The sequence below is a fragment of the Micropterus salmoides genome, unplaced genomic scaffold, assembly GCF_014851395.1.
Source record: "Micropterus salmoides isolate LMB-PRFRI ecotype aquatic unplaced genomic scaffold, ASM1485139v1 Ms_hic_scaffold_5, whole genome shotgun sequence".
In the NCBI taxonomy this organism is placed as follows: domain Eukaryota; kingdom Metazoa; phylum Chordata; class Actinopteri; order Centrarchiformes; family Centrarchidae; genus Micropterus; species Micropterus salmoides.
The window spans coordinates 19,486,204-19,501,213 of record NW_024044237.1 but is presented as its reverse complement, the minus strand read 5'-3'; the positions used below and the strand labels follow the sequence as shown (position 1 = coordinate 19,501,213).

The 15,010-nt window shown below is 40.0% G+C and overlaps 1 pseudogene; it reads right to left on the bottom strand.

Annotated features, from left to right (window-relative positions):
- Nucleotides 1–6,224: 6,224 nt before the first annotated feature.
- On the bottom strand, nucleotides 6,225–13,601 carry LOC119888888 (annotated as a pseudogene).
- Nucleotides 13,602–15,010: the final 1,409 nt, after the last annotated feature.

Genomic DNA, 15,010 nt, shown 5'->3' with positions numbered 1-15,010 from the left:
CTAACAAGACCAGGCTCCTGTCTGAATTAATGGAGAGAGAGCCAGATCGGTACTTTCACTGGTCACCGGGACATAAAAACTACATGAATAGAATCACCAGTAAAATCTAATAATCGCTGAAAAAGTTTGATGACTTTGCCCCAAAATAAGGTTTAACAAGCGTTTTTCCCGATCGGTAATATTCTACTGCGCATGTGCAGCAGAAGAATAACAGACCCTTACGTCAGTAGAACCACACAATTGGCTGAAATATGTTTCCCACTTTGGCTCATAAAAGCAGAGTATTGGCTTTCTAGCTGGGGGGGGGGGATAACCGCCATCTTTGCTGTTATGGGCTTTCCCCATAGAGATGTATTGACGATGTGATTGAGTGGCGTGTCTATAAAACGTCCCTGGTAATGATCACCAGTTCAATATGCAGGTTTCACCAACTGAAACTGAAACAGCTGTGTAGGAAGAATACATCTGGGTGAGGAACAGCCAAACTCAGCTAACAAGATGAGGTTGCTGAACACAGTTTACTGTCAAAAGTCACACACCATGACAAGACTGAGCACAGCAACAAGACACAAGGTAGTTTTACTGCATCAGCAAGGTCTTTCCTAGATAAAAAAAATTCAAGGCAGACAGGGGTTTCCAGATGTGCTGTCCAAGTTCTTTTGAAGAAGTACAAAGAAATGGGCAAAGTTGAGTACTGTACTGGTCGGCCAAAGAAACCTACCACAGCAGATGGGTTGGGTATTTGGTCAGATCTGATGGTTTTCTTAATGCTGAAAAGAACAGGCATACTTTTCCATCATGCAATACCATGAGAGAGGCATCTGGTTGGCCCCAAATTTATTTTGCAGCATGACAAGACCCCAAACATACAGCAAAAGTCATTAAGAACTATGTTCAGTGTAAAGATAAACAAAGAGTCCTGGAAGTGATATTATGGCCTCCACAGATCCCTGATCTCAACATCATCAAGCCTGTTTGGGATTCCATGAAAAGAGAGAAGCAACTGAGGCTGCCTAAATCCACAGAACAACTGTGGGATGTTTTGGCAACATACCTGCCAAGTTCCTTCAAAAGTGTACCTAAAAGAACTGATTCTGTTTTGAAGACAAAAGGTGGTCACACCAAATACTGATTTGATTTAGCTTTTTCTTCACTTTGCATTGTGTTATTTGATAAATGTAATCTATTAACATCTCTATTTTGGAAAGCATTTTTACTTTACCTCATTTTCTCACACCTGCCTAAAACTCTTACACAGTACTTCATATATATATGTCCTTGAAATGTGCTTATGCTCCTCCAGCTGGCCTCTTTCACTCATCTTATTCCTTATTTTTTTCCCTCCCTTCCTCGCCTCTTCGTTGTCACCATCATTTGCCTCTAACAGTAATGATTGTTGCTCTCAATGCTTCTCCTTTTCCCTGTGTGTCTCAATCTATTCGCCCTCAATCCCCTGTCCTCCCCGTGTCATGTCTGGAGCCTTTGTTGTAACACAAATTGGATTCTTTTGGGAGGTGCGCAGGTCAGCTATTCACAAAGTGCTAGAGAGAGATAGAAAGAGAGAGAGGGGTACAACGAACCCAGCAGCTATGTAAAGATTTAAAGACTTTTGTTGAGCTCTAACGCATCACCTCGTTGTTGTCCTGCATGTATAATCTCATCCGGCAAGCATGGCTGAGCACACACACATGCACACGCAGGTGAACATGTCACCGCTGACCTCTATTTTTAGACATGAATGTTCACACAAGCGTGTAAACATATTATTGTGCTTCTGAGCTCTCTAACAGCCATATAGCTTCATAGCTTTTGTTTAAAGCAACTAATTCCACTAAAAGCATCAGCTTTCTATAAATAACACATCCCATCAATTTGTTTGCACTCCTCTCGAAAAGGCAGGTGTTTGGCAGCTTTGAGCTGATAAAGCATCTCACTTTCCCCCTATTTTGCCTGCCCTGAAATCTCCCTCCTTCTCTGCCTCTCCTGCTTTCTCTCTCTGCATCTCCTGTTAACCCGCATTAAACATTTCTCTTTCAAACTGAAACAGACCCTGATAGTGTTCGTATATGCTCTAGACTTCGGGTATAATGTATAGCTTGACTTCTCTCCAGTTCCTAATGAAGTTTCCATTAATCACTTTAACCCCCGTCTTTCAGCCCCTCTTTCTCGTTGATTATTGATCGATGGGAGAGGCAAATTCTTCAGTGGAGACAGAAAAGAGATCCATTACAGAAAAGCTGAGTTAGTGGCACTAAGGGTTAAAAATAGGTATTGTATTTTGGGAACAAATCAGTCATGTGAGGGAGGAAAGATGAAGGATGAATGAGCAAGTTGAGATGAGGGGTGGAATAAAATACTGCATTTTCATGGAGAAAATGTAAAAAGACCAAAAAAAAAAACTTTTAGGAGAATTACTTTCATCTCAGACTTGTCTTTCACCTTGGCCCTCAGTGAACCTGATCAAAGACAGGGATGAATGACAAAGGGAGTGGCAGCAGAGCAGTAATGTAGAAGTGAAGGCTTGTGTTACTGCATGTTGATCGGCCTGCAATAATATCTAATTACAGATCAGGGCAGTTAGAGGAGAGATGGGTTGGACAGGACATAACCCTGACAGGTATAGTTTTAAGACCAGCAGCCTATGGTTAATGTATTGGCAGATGACGCACAGATTGAGCTGACATGGACAACATATACGTTTTATTTGGGTCAGACTAATTTTCATTATTTATTTGCTCGTAATAGTAGTCAGATTCCCACATTGCTCAATTGGCACAAGGGAACTCATTAACCTTACTTAACTGAAAAGGGAAGACTTTGTGAGTATCCGTGACAGGTAAACACAAAACTCCAACACAGCCTGGCCACAGATAATCAACTGATTATCTTGAGAAAAAGGTGTTTTTTTTTGTCATAGTACACAGTGTCATCAGACCAGTTTTTCTTGAGACAAACATGTTTCAATTCAGTTCAATTCAAAGGGCTTCATTGGTATAGAATGTTTACTTTGCCAAAGCAAGTGTTAAAAATAAAACAAATGTGCATAAACAGAAGAATTGTGATTTTTATATATATATATATATATATATATATATATATATATATATATATATATATATATATATATATATATATATATATATATATATATATAATACACACACACACATACACAAACATATATTTATATATATACATACACACACACACACAGGAGGTTGGTCTCAGGTGTGAATGGGGAGCAGGTGTGTTAAATTTGGTGTTATTGCTCTCACACTCTCTCATACTGGTCATACTGGCTTCTCATGGCAAAGACCTCTCTGAGGATCTGAAAACAAGAATTATTGTTCCACATGAAGACGGCCTAGGCTGTAAGACGATTGTCAAGACCCTGAAACTGAGCTGCAGCATGGTGGCCAAGACCATACAGCGGATCAACAGGACAGGTTCAAATTGGTCTACATGGCTGTCGTCCATGATAATGCACAAGAAAGCCCGCACACAGTTTGCTGAAGACAAGCAGACTAAGGACATGGATTACTGGAACCATGTCCTGTGGTCTGATGAGACCAAGACAAACTTATTTGGTTGAGATGGTGTCAAGCGTGTGTGGCGGCACCCAGGTGAGGAGTGCAAAGACAAGTGTGTCTTTCCTGCTCTCAAGCATGGTAGTGGGGGTGTCATGGTCTGGGGCTGCATGAGTGCTGCCGGCACTGGGGAGCTACAGTTCATTGAGGGAACCATGAATGCCAACATGTACTGTGACATACTGAAGCAGAGCATGATCCCCTCCTTCAGAGACTGGGCCGCAGGGCAGTATTCCAACGTGAAAACTACCCCAAACATACCTCCAAGACGTCCGCTGCCTTGCTGAAGAAGCTGAGGGTAAAGGTGACGGACTGGCCATGCAAGTCTTCAGACCTAAACCCTACTGAGCATCCGTGGGGCATCCTCAAACGGATATTAGAGCAGCGCAAGGACTCTGACATCCACCAGCTCCATGATGTCATCATAGAGGAGTGGAAGAAGACTCCAGTGGAAACCTTTGAAGCTCTGGTAAACTCCATGCCCAAGAGGGTTAAAGCAGTGCTGGAAAATACATACAAGCTGTACACTCACTACTTTACATTGTAGCAAAGTGTCATTTCTTCAGTGTTGTCACATGAAAAGATATAATCAAATATTTACAAACATGTGAGGGTGTACTCACTTTTGTGAGATAAGTATATACAGATAAGTAAAAAATACTTTAAATAAAACTGAAACAATGTAGAAAAAAATAAATAAGTGAGAATTACAAACACTGCAACATTTTTTCAAAAGCTACAATGTATTACAATTGCTCTCCACCTGTCCGATTCATACTCCAAAAAATAGGGGGCAGCATATAACATATCAATCATAACTGCTGGTAACTGCTGTTAGTTAGTTATGAATGAGTCCCGGAAGGGAACCAGAACCAGAGCCGGGCTCAGCAGCCTCCCAGTGAAACTACAGGGGAAGGCCTGAGCTATACCATCAGACCATGGTGTCTTGAGGCACAAAGTGGTGTTACAACACAGGAAGGTGCAGGGCTGGCTGGTTAGCATGCATACTTAAGTAGAAATCTCTGCAACACAAGAAGTAGATGTCTTTGACAGCATTCGAACTGTTGCTTCTTCACATTCTGTTGTTAATGTTAGTTCTTTTTTTGTTTTAAACTAAAATTCTGGCCAAATCTTACTGATTGTACCTTTCATGAATGTAAAAGTGTGTGTCTCTCTCTCTCTCTCTCTCCCCCTTTGTCTTTATGGTAGTCTCATCTGGCTTCTGTGGGAATAGCGTAGGCCTATTTAAATTTTGCCTCTGGTGGGTTTGTCCGTCCTCTTTCCAGGTCTCCATGGTGAAGAGGAGATCATGTGGCTCAGGTCTGATCTGTCTGGCCAGACCTGAAGTTGCTCAACGTACTCCTGGATCCATATTCTTCTTCAGTCTTCTACAATCTGCCTATAATAGGCTACTACCATCCTGTTTGGTCTATTCTACACGCAAGTCATCTATTGCATGTCCATCCATCCTTCGTAGGGTTGAGTAGGCTTTCATTTAAAATTTTAGATAGGCCTACCAAAACCAGTTCCCTACCCTTAAAGTGATACTGATACTAATAGGAGTACTTCATTCGATAGGCTACCTTGCTTTTTTGTTCGTATGGACAAGCAAGGAGATTTTTTCTTTTTTCAAAAATATTGGGAAATTGTATCAGATCGCGCCTCATCCTAATTAGGTCATCCTCAGAGGAAGGACGACAGCATGGGAGTTTTTAAGTATTTAAGACTGAGAGAGAAGGAGTGAAACACTTTAGTGACCACGTGAATTGTGGAAAACGAATTTTATTAAAACTTTTAGTTTGTTTAAAGTCAACCACGGAGAATTATTTTGTTAACTTTCGATTAATAAACTGAATTGAAAGATCTCCGCAGTGTTTTTCCCTTTATTGGTGAGTCGCAAACCTCCTCTTAAAAAGACGACAGTAGGCCTAAGAAGTAGAAATGCATGCCTGAGACCGCAGCGAAGGTGAGCGGCTGTTCACCTTCACGTAGTGACTTACAAGCGGGTAAAGGCACATAAGGGGAAAAAAGAAGCGTGGACTTCTCTTTCTTTTGGTGTGTTGCTTGTGTGTTTGGCTGCAAGCTAAACCATATAGTCACTTTTTTGCCGCGATCTGTTTACAAAAAGTATCGAATGAAGTAGGCTACTGGTTTGACTGGAGACGTTTCATTCTACTTGATACTGGGCTGATTCGGTCGATCCCTTAAAGGTATCGCTACCGATACCCATCCCTAGTCCTTGGAGAAGGATTCCACCTATTCCTGCGGTTTGTTCCATTTTTTGTCTATTGAAGTTCTAAATTTTAGGATCTTAGAAAGTTTAAGGTGTAAGGCTTTATGTTGTAGGCCTACAGATTGTAAAGCCCCTTGAGGCAAATTGTTATTTGTAATATTGGACTGTACAAATAAACTTTACTTAACTTGACTGAAAACCTTATTACTGGTGAAAAAAATAATACTTCATAATTTTTTGAAAAGAACACAAGCGTAGTCTGGACTTGTTAGAGCTTGGCTTTCATATGGTTGTAACAACTCAAAGTTGTATTTTATGTAAAGACCACTGATGAGCAGAGTGATACTGCATTCAAAGTTAGCTTTGGATGCCCTCTGGTGGAATCAAATGTACCAACAACAATGCAACATTAAAATTTTATTCCAAATTTCTGAAGTGTTTTCTCTGCTCATGACAGTCAGAAAGTATTTTGAAATTACATTTTCACATCGTTGTGTGTGTGTGTGTGGTGGGACATTTAGAGGCAAGTCAATATTACTTGTGTTAAATCTACAATACACATCATTGCTACCCTTTGGTGTGGGAGACCTGAGTTCGATCCCCACTGTGAGACATCCACCATTGTGTCCCTAAGCAAGACACTTCCAGAGGCATGCGGCCGATCGATTTGAAATCACACAATACAATATTGCAGCAAAATGAATCATTACAATTTCAAAACATTTTAACAGAGACCTTCTACCAGTGAAAGGAGCCATGTGGAATTTTCTTGTAGACAAACAGAAGTTGTATTTACATTCAGTGTCACTCACCAATAAACACTATCGTGTACTGAGCTCTAAAAGATGTGTCAAAGTAATGTGGAGCAGATCTTTTTAGTATTTTAAATCCAGCATGGTTTACATGAATGTGTACTAGCTTGCAGTCTTTTTCCCAGTCTTTGTTGGCACATTGCAGCATATCTTCGCATGTAATTGCCACCAGTTGATCAGTGAAATAGTGTGAAACCACTGGCAGAACGAGATACACAAAGCAAGACACACTCATAGAAAAACAGCTCATAGCCCTACCAGAGGTGTAAAACTTCACAAGGAGCCTTTATGTCTTTGGATACATTAGCAAGCAATATGCCTTACCCATTTCTCATGAATCAGAACCAATACAAAATCTTAAAGAATAAGGCTATTCTATATTTTTGTTATTGTCAACAAGGTGGTGAGTCTGTCTCACAATACTTTTCTGGACCTCAGCATCTTTCATTTCCACTTAAATGAAAATGAGAAAAAATGTCACAAAATATAGCATAGATATTTAAAAGGCTCATTGATTTGTTTTATTGTTTTTTCCAATACAGTGGAGGTCTGTGGCACAGAGGAATAGTTGACCAAATACTGTGCTTGATCTCGGACCTACATATGCTGATTGGTCAGGGCCCCACTATCAACGACAGCTAAGATGGAGGCAAAGAAGGCTTGTCGCCTCCGTCGTTTGCTGTGAGTCTTGTGATCTCAGCCACAAACTCCATCTGTCTCTGTTAAAGCAGCCCTAGAAAGGCAAACTCGTCTACTGGGAAATAAGAATTTAAAAAAGAATTTTAGCAGGTTTACCTGCGTTTAAAAAAAAATAAAAATAATAAATGCAAATATGCGCTAATATTGGTGTAAAAATGGTATATGATATATCATGCTTTGGATACACAGACAATACTTGTCAGTAAGGTCAATTCATTGTTGGTTCAGGCCTTTTCATGGGATTTGTTGACAATAAGAAAAAAACTAGAATATCAACAGCCATGTCCTTTAAAGTGTCATTTGTCTTATCATTAATGCAGCTTCTTCTGCAGTCTTTCTGACAAGCAGATGTGTGAATGCTCATGTCCATATAAGTTCATCAAGGGCTAAATCTTCTTCTGCAGTTTTATTCTGAACATGCTGATGCAGAGCGTCAGTCCTCTGACAAAAATTACATGTATCCCCAGTGTGGTGTTACTATGGTGAGCGGTTCACGGTTGTGTCCATTGATAATCGGCCAGGGATTGAAGTACGGGAAAACGGGCTCTTTGAATTTTGCGTCATAGAAAGTGAAGAGGTGACTCATGTCTCCAGCATCATAAAATGCCACTTCACCGCGACTATAGTCCAGATAGACCCCCACCCTCCTGGGGGGTTTGGAGGGATATAACAAGCTCTCCTCTGAGTCGGTGCATGCTTCATACTCACTGGTGCCGTTGCAGTTGTCCCTCAGTACCACGGTCCAGAAACCATCTTCTGGGCAGAGGCTGACCTCCTCCTTCCTGTTGACGGAGGCTCTGGCCACACCCAGACCCCACGCTGACTTGGAGCCCACCTCCACCTCCCAGTAGTGTCTGCCAGAGGAAAATCCTTCAGAGCCCAAGATGATGTTGTAGCGGTGAAGCGCTCTGGGTTGTTGGGCAGGCTGGGCTGGATTTTTCCCACCTGGACACTGGTACGACACGGTGAAACCCACAGGCATGGGTAGGCTGTGTCCGGGTCAAGGGTCACTGCTGTGACGGCTAAGAAGACAAAGAAAAAAAGAGTTTGGACTGATGCAACAACTAACTATTTAAAGAGGGTGACCCAAGACTCTTTGGCAGTGATCTTCAACAAGATACTGAATGCCTACCTGCTTAATTAGTGTAAGACGAGCTAGATAAGAGCATTAGCTGCATGGATACAAATAAAATATAAATGATACTGCGTCAAGATAGAAAACTGTAATGTAACTCCATAGACAAGAAGCTTAAATAGAAAATAGACAATAAAAAAAAAATATCTGAAAATTATTTGCAAGAAATATTCTAAACATAACTGTTAATACTAGACTGAACTTAACATGTAAAGCACAAATATGTCTTTAGTAGATTTGTCTAACTTTCAATAAATTGAATCTACTAAATCTTATGTAAATACATGTTAAAGTCAATGTGCTAGTCATGGGGAGTTTGGTGCAAAATACTGACATGGTAATGTCAAAGAGTGTGGAAGAGCAGAAGGTGTGTGTGTGTGTGTCTCTATATACCGGGCTGTAAAATAGAGCTCATTTTCCTCCAGGTCCTGTACTGCAAAGGTCCCAGGAACTCTCCCGGCTGCAGAATGACGCTCACCTCTGGGGGTCGCTCAAACAAGCTCTCAGCCCTGACAGAAAGAAAGAGAGCAACTATGAGAGAGAAAATATTTTAAAGCAAAGAGGGAAAGAGACTCAGAGACTGAAATAAATCTATGTAATGGAGTACTTGACTGCAAAACTACAAATAAAAACATTTTTCTTCAAAGATGGACTCCAGTCATGCTATATCTGAACATATGAACTCTAATGTGTGATAGGATGCGTGGAACAAAAATGGATAAAAATGAAAAGCCCTCTGTCAAGGAATGTTTTACAATGTTTGATGATTGGTGTTATTGTCACTGAAATTCAAAAGAAGTTCATTCTTCGCAGCTGTGTTACACAAGAAAATTAATGTTTATACTAATTGCAAAATGATACAAAGATTAACTGTTAGCATCGGTTTAATTATTATTAATATAAATATTAAGAACTATACACTTAAAAATATTATCGCTATGAAAAAGTAACCATGGAAATCACTTTTGTTTTACTAAACGTGAAGATTTCAGTCTTGCGCTGCTTGCTGAATGTGGCCTTTAAGTTGTATCTTTACGTTATCTATATTCTTAGCTTTAATGTAAAAAAGAAACCTTTCTCCTCTAAGTTTTAAATAAATTTTAAATTGAAAGAATATCAAGCCATTTTTAAAAATGATTGTCATTAACTTTTAAGACTTTCTTCCTCCTAGTAACCACTACCTGTCACGACAATGTGAGGCACACATTACTCACTAACCCACATTCATGCCCCAACATCCTGTTGCAACAAGACTTACAGTTAAATACAAAACAATAATTTCCTTGTTACACCAGTCACGTAGAAATAGTAAGTTAGATAACCTTGAAAAGAAGGAGTAGCTCAATAAGAAATCACTGCTGATGTTGATATGATCAGGATGATACTCACCCTCCAATGAAATCTTTAATTCCCTGAAATAGAGCAGATAAAAACAAGCCTGTGATTACAAAGTACTTCAGTCTTTGCTGTCACATGCAGATCCCATCTCTGACACAGTAAAACAATATTCTTTAGTATTTGCCGGCTGTGTTTTTTCCATGCAACTTCTCATTTTTCTTCAATTGATTGAAAGAAAAGTGCTAAACAAGCATCATGAGCATCATCCTCTCATTCATGCTCCCTCTTCTCTTTACCTTCAGTTGCTCTGGGTTTTCTACTGCACTCAGTTTGACACAAAGCTTCTCGGCCGTACTTTCCAATTGACTGATATGCTCTGTGGTCTGAGTGAGTGCCTCCTCCAGCTGGTTGAGCTTTTCCTCTTTCTGCTTCTGCAGTTTCTCCTTTATGCGCTCCTCCTCCTCGCGTAGGAACTCCCTCAGACGGCTAAACTCTGCAGTGACCAGCTCCTCCAGATCTCCTGCTCGCTCCTGAAACACAAGAAGCAAGATCTTGTGATGTTTCAACTCTAGGCCAAAATAAAAGTTACTAAAACAAATACTGACTCACTGAAAGTTACAGAAACAGATAAAGAAATATGACTTTGATATACTTTGTTTTAAAGGAGAACGCCACCACACTACAGGCCAAATCTTCACTGAATCACACGGAAAAAAAAACTGCAGCTTTGCTGCTCTGTTTGAGTTTAACTGACAAAAATGTTGCAAACCAGAATTAATAATAATAAAATAAAAATTATTATTAGAATAAATAAATTCAGTGGTAGAATGTGATTAATTACATGTACTCAAGTACATTTCATGACACTTTATACTTTTACTATACATTTTATTTCAAAAGGCAAGATTGTACTTATTACTCCACTATAGTTATGTGACAGCTGTTACTTGTTACTTTAGAAAATACAGTAAGATTTAACATAGCAATCACATGATGAGCTTATAAAATGATAGATTTTTACAGGTTTAACTACAAAACGAGTCTATAAATTAGTTACACTTATTTTCACCGCAAACAACTATAACAGTAAAATGCAACTTATACATGAATGCTTTAATAATTTAATAATCTACGTACTGGCAATAACCTTTGATAATTTTGCACTTAATTCTTAGGCACATTTAATTTAAATCAGTACCCCACCGATTTAGAATTGCAATCCGGTAACATTGTCGGACTCATGATGGGTAGGTTTTTTTTTTAATCAAAATTGATGCTGAAGAACCAGCATTTTTTTATTCTACGGCTTCTTCTTCCTTGTCAAAACCCGGTGCCTACATTACCCACAATGCAACTCGACCCAACATTTTGGTATAAGATCTGACTCAGGTGACATAATTTGAGGATATTTATCAGATTTTGCACAGCTCCTTGTGGAACCCAAACTTTTTTCACATATGCAATAACACTTAAGACCTGTAAACAGACTTTGATGAGTAAAGTTAGTGGAATTCCCACATAAGTAATATAATCAATGTAGAAGTTGTTTTTTTTTTACATTGTGGTACTTTTACATACTTAAAGGATATGAGCTCTATACAGGTAAAATGATAAGCACTTACACACATGTGCACACCCACACACACACACGGGAATAGAAATTTGCAGGAAAAGACAAATTGACAAACTTCCTCTCAGTCATGTTGACCCACTTCCTGTCATACTGACGGAGAAACAGAGAAGTGAAAGTTTGTGCATGTGCACATAAACTAGGTCAAACAGAAAGATAGGCAGGAAACATACATACTGACACATACTGCCAGGAAGACAGGATAGAAAGACAGTTTTGTAGTAGCCTAGGGCAGTGATATGTGTAATTATCTGCTGCAGTAGAAAAGCCCCCAACACAGCAAATATGCTACAGTCAGCGGTTTCTTTCTGAGAGGGTGTGTGACATGCAAATTACTGTGCACTTTTACATGCTGTGTGTGCGCGTGCACGCTCTCCGAGAGCGTGAGGAAGGCAACCATGACATGATGTGTATAGATGTTTGTTTGCCACCTAATTCATTTCAGGAACCACATGTGCATTTGCAAAACATGAGAATCATCACGTCGATGCTGAATAACGACCTGTTATGTCCCCACAAGTCATAATGAGGATGAGTCAGCCCTTATTCACATCCGTCAGACAGGTAAAGGTGGGGAAATGCAGGTGATTATTGCTTAGCTAGCAGAGATTCAGGTTCTATTCAAAACACACACTCACACACAGTTCAGGACATCTTAGTCCTTTCACACTGCTTCACAACACACACACACACACACACACATCTTCATACCTTCATGAAGAGGATCTTTTCATTGGTCTGTCTTTGGAAAAGCGTGGCCTTGTCTGTCTGCAGCTGAACCCTCTCTAGAGCGACAGACAGCTTATCCTGTTGGTATAAGCAGCAGAAATAGCCCATAATGTGCAACACATGGTTAAGAAATGGTGTCGCTAAACAAGATTACTCGAAAACTGAGAGTTAATTTGATTGGTGCTTTGCTCTGAACAAAAACATCTTAAATGGGAGTCATATGACACCCGCCCTTCCCACAACTGAACGCTGTGAGCCACAAATTCAAACAAAATTCAACAAAACATGTTAAAACACACTGAGAGGCCTCTCACAGTGAGTCTCTGAACAAACTGATGAAGGTCAGCTGCGAGGTTTAGAGCGTAGGGGAGTTCACAAGAGCTCACAGTGGTGCGCTGAATTCCTGTAAAACACAAAGTGCCCAAAGGCTGCTAGGGAAAACTGGTTGCTTTGAAAAACAACTGCCATGTCACAACATCTGCTCCGTGAAAGCCCTATTTGCTGATGTCAGAGCAGTTATGTTTATATAATAAAAAATAGGTTTCATTTGACATTTAGGAAGATTTTCAAACTTGAGACATGTTACCTTCCAAGAACACTGAGAGGAGTGTAAAATGTGCATGGTGGAGCATGGCACTCCCTAAAACTAAAGTTTATCTTGTAGCTCCAGGTATTATTTAATGACACTGACCAAATAATGATGTCAGGACAGTCACCAAGTTCTCCATCTCAGAAAGTGCTCTGTATTGGTTTTAGGGTGAGATTTAGCCATACTTTGAGCCTAAAAAAGATTGAGGTTTATCATAAAGAAACGTGTCTGAACTCAGCCGATGGGAGGGTACCTTGTAGTTTTCAAAAGCCTCGGTAATGGGGATGACATTATGGGTCTTGTGGTCCCGGGACATCCCGCACACCAGACAAATGGGAATCTGGTCGTCCTCACAGTAAAGCTTCAGCTTCTCCTCATGCTCCTCGCACATATCCATACTCAGGCGCGGCCACTGCCCGGTGGACGAGGCTACGCTGCTCATGCTGGAGCCAAGCTCCCGTTCCTCCGGTTCCTCCAGCGCACCTTCCGGGTCCCATCCGGTTACCCCGGAGGCCGTGTCCGTGGCACGGGCTCTCCGTACACTATCCACGACGTTGCACAGAAGCGAGTTGGGTCGCAGTTTACGGCCGCACGACTTCCTACACTTTGGACAACTCGACAACTCGTCCGCCTTGGCTTCCCAGCACTGGATTATGCACACCTGGCAGAAGTGGTGTCCGCACTCGAGGATCACCGGATCACGGAAAAGCTCCAGACACACAGGACAGGTGAGCTCCGACTGGAGTTCTTCAAGCGCGTTGGCGTCCTCCATTCTCGGCTGCGCACATCGTCCTGAAGAGAAAAGTATGAAGGCAACACTGTGACGCGTAAAGAAGAGAAGACCTCTCTTCCGTGCACAGAGAGGGAGTGGTCTGAAGCTGAAGGCAGAGACTGAATAAAAGAAGGCAGAGCAAATGTTTTCAGGCACGGCAAAGACAGAGGGCAACTTACTAGGTTGTGAAAAGTCTCTCCAAGCCATTACCAAGTAATTAACAGTCATTATTAATAATAATACATATCAAGACTGCAGTTATCATATTAAGGAATCACCAAGGGTCAGTGGTTTCTCACTTATGACAAGCAGCAATAGTTAATAAGTCTAATTGTTAAAACGCATTAGGTTTCTTACAATAATCCAATGTTGATGTTTGTAATGCTAATACGTTGTTAAATATCAATATATTCAGAGGTACTTCCAGAAGGTCAAAGGTCAAATAATCCATTGGAGGATACATTAAAGTGCTAAAAAGAAAAGAAAATGAATAATAAGGAAATTATTACAAGGAAATTGTGTTTCTTTATACTTCCACATTATGTAGCAGTGGAAATCAGGGCTTTAATTGCACCAGCTGTTCATACTGTACATTAAAACTTAGCCTAGTTGTAATATACCGGTTCACCAAACCCAGTTCTTTATGTTGTGTAAGCTAATGCTAACTGTTGTGTAGCTGACCCAACCGACTGACAAACTAGCTTGCTAGTTAATGTAGCCTACTGTATAAGAAGATATGAGTTATGGGGTTAATTAATTAAATGTATCATGGTGTTTCCTGATGATGGAAGATTTTAAATAATGTTTTACAATAACACAATGTAACTTTAAAACAATAATGTTACACTAAATTACCAAATAATGTTGGTTAGGTTAGCATAGTAGGCTAACACTATCTGAGTCTAAACTGCATTAATAGCTACTACAAACTGTGAAATGTAGTATTTCTCAAGATTTAACCATGTATAATTAACGCCACATATAATGACTCGTATAAAAGACTTGCAGTTAGTTTAATATATCACTCAACCATTATTTTTAGAAGTTATAGGGCTAGGCATTTACAATACACTAGGTATTTACACATCTGGGTGTGTGTATGTACTGTATATATGTTGCCTTATTTGTTTTTATCGTCAAGCACTTTGTTATTAATGTGCCTGATAACTCACTAGTTTAGTAAAACTTAGAATTAACATTATAGACTAAGACAAACTTATGGATTTGCTAATAGCAGGTGCCACATACTCACCTGATACCTAATAAACTGTACTAATTGAACATATCTCTCATATAGAGCATTAGGGCTTGAAGGGCTCTTTAATTTTGTTTAAGAGTGAAGCTGCAGTTTAAAAACTTATTTCAACAGGTAAGTGAGCTAGGTGTCCACACCCTACCTCCTCTGAGTCAGAAACAGAAAACAAGGAAGAAGTTATACTAACTGACACAGCACAAGTCAGTAAAGGGATGAAAAGGGGGAGAATAT